General features: G+C 35.3%; 2 protein-coding genes and 1 non-coding gene across 8 annotated transcripts in view; 2 read left to right on the top strand and 1 right to left on the bottom strand.

The window, feature by feature from the left end:
* Positions 1-9,581, bottom strand: part of LOC116294482 (uncharacterized) — a 103,930-nt gene that overhangs the window by 30,132 nt on the left and 64,217 nt on the right. The gene's annotated exons all lie outside the window — the stretch shown is intronic.
* On the top strand, positions 1,252-1,324 carry Trnaa-ggc (transfer RNA alanine (anticodon GGC)). The gene has a single exon. It is a non-coding gene; the product is annotated as a tRNA-Ala (tRNA).
* The window catches only part of LOC116294483 (A-type voltage-gated potassium channel KCND1), a 31,408-nt gene continuing 24,731 nt past the window's right edge, over positions 2,905-9,581 (top strand). Inside the window, exons 1-2 of one of the 3 annotated variants that reach the window (XM_031702089.1) lie at positions 2,905-3,096; positions 9,203-9,336. The gene's annotated coding sequence lies outside the window, so the exon portion shown is untranslated. Of the gene's footprint in view, positions 3,097-9,202; positions 9,337-9,581 lie in introns of those variants that run through there. The other 2 variants (XM_031702087.2, XM_031702088.1) reach the window with 2 other exon arrangements.

Genomic DNA, 9,581 nt, shown 5'->3' with positions numbered 1-9,581 from the left:
AATCCAATTAAATTTTTTTAATGATGATGGTCTATGAAATCATATATCATTTATTAATCAGGAAAAGGATTCGAAAAATATGGTTCATATATTAATGATAGTCTTTTTTCTTTGGAATAAGATCTCGTGTAAGGAAGGCAGTTTCTGATGGGATTTTATGGAAGTTTTGGATGGAAATTACCATGATTGCGTGATGTTGTATGTCAGTCCGTAAAGACTTCGACTGAAAATCAAAGATTCTAAAACACCTTGAGACAAATGTTTATAGAGATTAACACATGTTAAGAGCTTGGTATCGTTACGAGTTTCTATATCTTATCGCAAACCAGCGACGGTCCGCGAGCGAGTGAATGATTTGATATTGGACTAAACGAGTGAATAAAGATTCAAGATATGAGGCTCTTGACATATAATTTTTTGTTTCGAAAAAACTTTGCAAAAACTGATTCTGATTTGCAAGAAACTTGCTTTATCAGTTAGATTTCTTCCAAGTGTACCGTAATACTCAAATACGAACCAATTATGCTAATTACAAACTACTGAAGAGATAGAGAACGAGCGCGCGTGCTATATATGTCGAGTTATACAAGCACGCGGAAAATTGCGTGAATCCGAGAGAAGTGCTAGAAGACAACGTATAATAATGCTATTTCGCTATGTTTGACCTCTTTGACACCAACACTAGATATGGAATATTCTATCTTTTATACGCTTTTACTCCACTTTCTTGAGTAATTCATCGCTAATGACAAGCTTCAATAAAGTTCTTCCGCTTAAAGAAGTCTAATTAAACCGTATAGTTTGTTTCTACAGTGCAAAAGGTAGTGCTATTCTAATTATTCTCATCATCTACACACTATCTAATTATTTCAGTGCGTATAGCTCAAATTCAGATTTCATTACCATGCCTTCACTCTACAAATAAGAACTCAAAGTAAACTCTTTGCGGCGCATAAATACCTTGGTCCTATCGTACGAAACCAATAGGAACGTTTTGTATAACTAGTTTATCTAACATATTGCCAATCTGGAAAACACTGTCACACCCATTGGAAAAAAAAGTTAAGAAAAACGAGAATCCTTATCTAATAATTAAGAATCGTTGTTGGAACAAGAATGGCTAGGATGTTTGTCTGATTCGTCAGGTAAGTTAAATGCTGTCACTAATCAGTTCTATTCATTCAATACTCACACTTATTACATATAGTGGCTTGATGAACCAAACGAAAATGACCGTTCGCCAACAGGATTGGCTTCATAGCTCAGTTGGTAGAGCATCGCACCGGCATCGCGGAGGTCATGGGTTCGATTCCCGTTGAAGCTTGAAATCATTTTTCTTAAAGAAAGTCTTTCTTTACAGCGTTCGCTTAGATCGCTCATTCACTGTGATGATCAACACATCTATCATAATCAGATACTGTACATCAAATAACAGTCATGTTTTAGTATTTCGCATCCATCAGAATCGCTTATTACTTTATTATTCTGCTTTTATGCGCCAATCTTCCGCAGTACATTTCTTTAGCACATCTTTTATATCGAAATTTTCAGAGCGCAAGCCGTCAATATGAGGAAGATTTATTGATTAAGACAAACGTTGTCGATTGATTAGAATTTTTCATTCTGTATTTGGAAATATCATAAATTGCTTCAGTCTACTCCTATGAGGTTTTCATTTAAAAAAATATTTTAAATCAAGTTGGTTATCCATCATGATCAACCGCTCCACCCCACCCCTCCTAAGTTACTAGATCTTAGCATATAAAAGTCGTGTATAGACCTCCTCTGCTTAGTAGTAATGTTTTCCCATTTCAGACCACGTATCATTCCCTGGATCTTTTTTTAGCGAATGCGCACGAAGACACTAACACATGCATACAAATAATACAAATAATCTTATCCTCAAGAGAACGACCTGTGGCTGAAATGGGAAAAAATTACGGCGAGGCCGAGGAGTTCTACTGGGTACTGCGTTTTCACGAGGGACTAAAAAAAGTTTTTTGGCAAGGGATCCATTCTCGCTCAGTCCATGGGAAGGAAGGCCTGTGTCTAAGGACAAAAAAAAACATTGTCAACTAAAACATCAATCCTAATGACTGTAACCAATTAAATAAATTTCTCTGCAGCGTGTAATTTAATGGTTTTCTTAAGAGACAGCCACCTTCAACGAGAATATCATGAATAATTCCTCAGATTTTGCTTTGCTTTTTCAGTTGGAAAAAGGGCTTCTTTATGAATTGTCTGACAAATTTGACACTTAAAAACCAAGTGCAATCATGCGTTTTGCCGATGATTAGTTTGCGTTTTTCAGAAAGCCATTACCTAGCTGTCGATCCGCGTGGCACGTAGCTACCAAGTCCATTATGTTTTTCATTAAATATTTAGCAACAATCACCCATTTGTCATTTGCAGTAAGCTCAATAAATACTCTTTTTCAATATTGATCAAAATTTGAGGTAGCCTTTATAGGCAGCAAACCGTTCTATATTAAAGAGGAAATTGAAACTTCAACTGTTTCCTTGCATGTTTTGACCAAGAAGAGTTTCCTCGTGTTTGTGTCGAACCATGGTATTGAACACTATTAAAAATATGAGATGTTGGCAAAGCTTCAAATGACGTGTGTCTTTCAAGAGATCTGAATTCTTATTGGCTGACAACTAATTAAGGGCAGATCGTACATTAGTTCATATTGCTTGAACAACGTTATTGACACAAACCATCATTTTGGGAATCATGCTTCCGCGTGGTCGATCTGAATCTTTTTCTCTATCTTGTATGTATGGCACATAAACCATTATATGTGGTCCTTTGCATTGTTAAAACCAAAAATCATGCTCAACATGTAATTAAAATGACCCAGAGGTTGGAATTTAATTTTAAAAAAGGAATTGTTTACGCGACGCAAGTGTACCTTGGCGCCGTACTAACTCTTGTCCAATCAGAATCCAGCATTTGACGTCAAGATATTGATAAGGAAAAGCATGATGGGGCATGTTGTATAATGCATGCCGTTCTATTCGATAACAGACCAAACGTAGTAGAGGATAAATAATTTTATTTAGAGACAGTTGTGTGGGGAAAACATTTTGTTTTAAGGTAGGTCCTAAATACTTGAAATACTTGTCTATTTGTATATGTACTAGTATATGTCTATTTCACTTGTCTATTTGTGCTACAATAAATTCTGAAAATTCTTCTTAAATTTATTTGCGTTTTTAATTTTTTGCAATAATGATAGTCAGCTCAGGTGATAACGTCTCGCGGCACTTTTCTTAGTAAAATACATGAATCATAACCTTATTTACAAGACTATTTTAAACACTTGGCTAACGTGCAAGTCTTTTGTTTCAACAGAATTTAGTTTCGACCTACTCCGAGTTCGGTCATGAGAGCAAACTATTGGATAAATCTTTTTTAGTTCTCTTAGAAAAAAGAAAAAAACCCGAGGTGTTTGAATGAGACCGAACAAAATCATCTCAAAACCACAGTCTAAAATTGACTAATATAGTATTTCACGCGGTTTAGTCTGCATTTTAAGACAGTAAAAGTAGAACGCCGAGTATATTGCCTTAAGTACTTTAATATATTTTGGAGGGGGAAATTGGTTGATCTATTTTCTTTGTGGCCTTCGCTCTTTAATTTTCTTGGCGTTTTATCATTACACGAAATTGACGAAAAACAACCCCGGGCTATGAAGCACTTAAAAAGACTTGCACCAGGAATAAATTAGACTGACATTAAAATGATAATGATATATATTTGAAAATAAATAATACCATAATGGGGGCGAATGTGCATAATCGGCATGTTTTGGTCAGACTCTCCATGCTTCAATAAAACGCATGAATCAATCAATAGAATTATTGAGTTTATATCTTTGAATAACATATTACCCGTCGTATGATTGTTTTGACTCGCGAACACAAGGGAACAAACGAGGGACGCGCAATTTTGTATGCGTAAGTTTTAGCTTTTTTCTGACATAGTATCTCAGCCTTTCAAAGGATGAATGTAAAGCAAACGACGAACGGTAATATTATTTTGAATTCGCATGACTTGGTTCCCTTCCTAATAGCTGTTTCGTGTGTTTATATATATGAAAATTAAAGAAAGCATAACTGTTTCTATTGAGCTATGTTATATAATAAAGAAATTATAAATAATACATAATTGTTAAAGGATCGGTTTATTGAATTACGTAAAGACATTCTTATTCTTTAGAGGATGAATAAATGAATACATGAAATGGAATGGAATGGAATAAAATACAATGCAATACAATACAATGCAATGCAATGCAATGAAATCTTCTATTACATTGGCCTACGTGCCGTTGTTAAGACTTTTAATGTTACGGAAAAACAATTAACAAGATTAATCACTAAAAAAGAAAATTCGTTTCTTGGGGAACAGCCATAATTATTAAGAAAAGAGGCTCGCAACGAGAAATTGTAAATGTGATACAACATTTTATAATGGTTTAAGAAAGCCGTTTGTCTACATGTGCACAATTCATTTGGTGTATACAAGTGCTCATAAGACGAGACTTGAGGTGCTCTTGAAACATGTCTTCTAACTATGCTCCATAATGACAACAAATGCACGTTAACAAAAGCTGTAATTATTTCTAAAGACTGACACCTAGACAGCAGCTGGTTAAGAAATTCTCCTCAGATTAGCGCGTGACTGGTAATTACTGAATACCTAACCGAGAGGTTAGCACTTCGACGACCTGTCGTTGGCGTATCACCAACTAACAATATACGGCACAGAAAACTATGTATAGAGACAGTTACTGATAGATCATAGTAGCGAGCAAAACTAAAGACCTTCGCTCAACATCGGTGAATTAACAGGTTTGAAAAAATACGTTAATTTGTCTTCAAGTTTTACACCACTAACGATGCATAATGATTTTCTTATTATCGATTTTCGAGATAAAAATTCAACCGGTCTTAAAAGCTAAATTGCATGACACCTTAGATACAATTCTTCCACTTTAAAATAATAACCGCCTAAGATTTAATTTTTAGTAATTTCAGATCATAGTACTATAATACGTAGAGCATTTATAAGTAAAATTCTGACGATTTTTATGCAAATTTTAAACACCGGCTAGAAATTTGAATTAACGAGTATTTTTACCATTTTTATCTTTGAGAAGGATTACTTAGCCTAGCATTATTCTCTTACTTAGTGTAGCTAACGGAAGGGCTGATATATCTTTTTAATTTCCTTTGACTGTCGCCGCTAATTATCGTGGCTGTCGATCAGGATCCCACTTCTGACACCATTCTAGGCGTTATAAATATGACGCTATTGTATCGCTTTAGAAAATCCTTCCAGGTTTTTTTGAAAACTAATGCTATTATCTTTTTCTTGAATCGAATTTGTGGGTCTTTTATTGAAGACCTTCAGATCATATCACAAAAGCATTAAGCATTCCGATCGATTGTAAACACAGTACGGCTACTTCTGACACCAATCAAGGCTAAAAAATTGACGCTTTCGTATCGGTTTATAACTTCCTTCCAGGGATATAGTACACATTGTCTCAATTGTCTATCTGCTACATTAAATGTCTATTTATTTTATCAAGACCATCAGACCGTATCATATCAGCACTACTATACTAATATTGTCGTAGGTACGTATGTATGATTCTAAGTATCATGGCTATACTTTGGAACATGTTTTAATGCATTTCCTTTTTGTTGGACCAATGTACTAACAGCCCTGATATGAAACTATTAGTCTACAAGGTGGCTTCAATTCAGTGGTAATTCATATTTAACTGAGATTAAAAAAATCGCTGGATCGATTCTTTCTCTCAAGTTTTTTTTTGAATAAATTTAAAAGTTGACCTGGTCGTTAAAATCGAAACTTTGAAATAATTTTTTCATTGCTTCATCAAAGGTTCTTCAAAAGTAATGCATTTCAAAATAGATCACGATAAGTTTGCATAGTAGTAAAGGAAGAAACGTTTCTAAACCGTAAAATCTGTAAAATGTATAAGGCTTGTCGGCAACAGGTCCAAAACTAAAATGTCGATGTACATATGAGAGATAAATCTCCCAATGTTTTATTAAGAAAATCTACTTCGGAAATCTTGTACAGATGAGGTTATACTCTCGGTATCACTAAAGAATAAATGACAGCCTTTCGGCATCTATGATCCTTGTATTTGTATCTTCATAGATCTTACGAAACGATCTCAGTGCTTAGCATTGAATCAAAATATCTTTTTCTAAACACATTGGAAATTTTCTTTGAGCTTTCCCGATGATTGAGCACTTTATCTTGATCATTAGCGATGAAGTAATAGTAAGAATTGGTTCTGAGCCAAGGAAATAATAGTACTGAGTGTGAGTTGTGGATAAGATCATGGCATCAAGAAGAAGCCCTCTCCGAGGCAACAAAAAACTGTATTGCGAATGGAAGTTTTGAATGTTCCTTGCAATATTAACTTTGCAACTTTGACAAATTAGTTTGGTGGGACTAGTTGGATGATTTTCGCATGTAGTAATGTTTGACATTGAGTAAGTCAAATCATCATGACAACAAGTGAGGAAGAAGTGACATGGGGTACGTCAAGTCAAATCATACATGACACCAAGTGAGGAAGATGTGACATGGGGCAAGTCAAGTCGAGTTAAACATGACACTAGGTGAGGAAAATGTGACATGGGGTACGTCAAGGCATATCATACATGACGCCAAGTGAGGAAGATGTGACATGGGGCAAGTCAAGTCAAATCATACATGACACCAAGTGAGGAAGACGTGACATGGGGTACGTCAAGGCAAATCATACATGACACCAAGTGAGAAAGATGTGACATGGGGTACGTCAAGTCAAATCATTCATGACACCAAGTGAGGAAGATGTGACATGGGGTAAGTCAAGTCGAATCATCATGGCACCAAGTGAGGAAGATGTGACATGGGGTACGTCAAGTCAAATCATTCATGATACCAAATGATAAAGATGTGACATGGGGTAAGTCAACGAGGCAAATCATACATGACACCAAGTGAGGAAGATGTGACATGGGGTACGTCAAGTCGAATCATCATGACACCAAGTGAGGAAGATGTGACATGGGGTACGTCAAGTCAAATCATACATGACACCAAGTGAGGAAGATGTGACATGGGGTACGTCAAGTCGAATCATACATGACACCAAGTGAGGAAGATGTGACATGGGGTAAGTCAAGTCGAATCATCATGACATCAAGTGAGGAAGATGTGACATGGGGTACGTCAAGTCAAATCATACATGACACCAAGTGAGGAAGATGTGACATGGGGTACGTAAAGTCGAATCATACATGACACCAAGTGAGGAAGATGTGACATGGGGTACGTCAAATCGAATCATACATGACATCAAGTGAGGAAGATGTGACATGGGGTACGTCAAATCGAATCATACATGACATCAAGTGAGGAAAATGTGACATGGGGTAAGTCAAATCGAATCATACATGACATCAAGTGAGGAAAATGTGACATGGGGTAAGTCAAATCGAATCATACATGACATCAAGTGAGGAAAATGTGACATGGGGTAAGTCAAATCGAATCATACATGACATCAAGTGAGGAAAATGTGACATGGGGTAAGTCAACGAGTCAAATCATACATGACACAAAGTGAGGAAGATGTGACATAGAGAAGTCGTCATAGTGTAAGTCAAGTCAAAATTGCTGGTAGTTGGAACAATATGCGAAACATATTTTACATAAGCATTCGTATCTTTTAAAAACGTAACCTAGATTCTCAATGCTTTATATTTTTTCTACGTTTGCCACCTTTGCATCCCATAATCCAAGGTCGCCACCGTATTAGTAAAAGGTTTATTAAAGCTAACAACCCCGACGTCTCTCCTGCACGCATGACATACTTTAAAAACTTGTCAAAACGACTCATTATTGAAGGGATATCAAATGGATTGACATACATTAAATCTAAATATTGTGGCGTAGGAAAACACGTGACCGGCTACATGTCTCAGAGAACAACCAAAGCAAGGTTTCCGAATGTCAATTTCATTGTCGATGGTTTTTAATTTTTTTTCTGTTTCCTACTCCAGACTTCAAGAACAAACATACAGCTAAAACTGATGTCTAATCTCTCATTATATTAAAGTGCAAATGAACCCTTCGACAATACTTTCAGTACTGGTTCTGCATAAAGTAAATAGTTGATTGGTAAAATATTTCTTGATTTGAGTGATGCGTCTCTAAGTTATAAAGGTTTATACTTCCAATATGTTAATGATGGTTACGTCAGGTAAGGTTTTTTTTTTTTTTTTTTTTTTGTAACTAGCAATACTAAATGCTGGCCATTTTGAAAATACAAATTTAAAATAGCTTTAATGTAAACCATGAGTAAAATAATGATGCTTTTTAAATACTGTTTCTATGAACCAATACAATTTTGTAAATGTAATTAAGCCTTAATAGACGCTACACTTATTAGCATATTGGAAGTATAAACCTTCAAATCTTAGAGACGCTTCACTCAAATCAAGAAATATTTTACCATTCAACTATTTACTTCGTGTAGAATCAGTACTGCAAGTATTGTCGAAGGATTCATTTGCACTTTAAGACTAATAAGTGTTAATAAGAGCTAGACATTTGCCTTGGTCTATTAGGTAAGTTCGAAAACGGAGAGAAAAAAGAGAAAAGAAGAAAAGAACCCTAAATGAACAAGAAAAAAAGGCTGACAGGATATTTATAACACGTTTCATTCCAGTTCTAGGCCACGATATATAGCAATTCAAAGCTGCTAACTTTCCATCTCTAATGCTATCTAAAGTATCTCTTAAATGCGACAAAATTGATCATTCCATTAAATAATCATCTTCTTTTAAAAACGCAGTTTGTCACTCGTAAAATTTGGAATAAATCTTTGCAGACGATACACTCAACTTTCTCATTTTGTTATCAGAAAGTAAATAAAAAATTAATGGCAACGGATGCAATCAAATAGAACAAAGACCAGAAAAAATGACAGGCAAAATGAACTTGAAGAAAACTGGTTTGACGTAGGAGGCTTGTGTAGTGTTCTATAACAGGTGCTATGTCGAGATACATTCTCATGATCTGAACAATACCTCATATCGCTCAGTCCTTATATTATACTTAGCTTTACCAATTCGGCTATATAATCACTATTTATTATTTTCAGAAAACGTGTGTTACGTGAAGTTCTGTCCGTAATCTGATGAAAGAGTTAAGCCACTTTTCGTCTACCTTGTACCAAGTGAAACTCAAACTCTTTGTTTAAACGACAGCGAGAGCAACAACTAGTAAAACCCTGAGGTAAGTATGGTTACATTAAGTCTAACTAAAGCAATATTTATTAGTTTTAAATAATATTATCATAGATCAACACTATTGGTTTTGCTATAATCAACATCAAAGACAATACATTTCACAAATGAATTAATGGAGGTTCAGTGTCTGGTGGCGACTTAAGGTTAGTTTGTTGGTCGTGACATTTTGCTGGTGACTATATAACCACTCGATTTAATCAAACTTTACAATCAAGGCTGGTGTAAGCGAGC

Source organism: Actinia tenebrosa, unplaced genomic scaffold, assembly GCF_029948245.1.
Source record: "Actinia tenebrosa isolate PJP-AT-01 unplaced genomic scaffold, QUT_ActTen_1.0 PGA_scaffold3__52_contigs__length_22856419, whole genome shotgun sequence".
Taxonomy (NCBI): Eukaryota; Metazoa; Cnidaria; class Anthozoa; order Actiniaria; family Actiniidae; genus Actinia; species Actinia tenebrosa.
The sequence above is the reverse complement of the archived record's forward strand: the minus strand, read 5'-3'. Positions and strand labels throughout refer to the sequence as shown.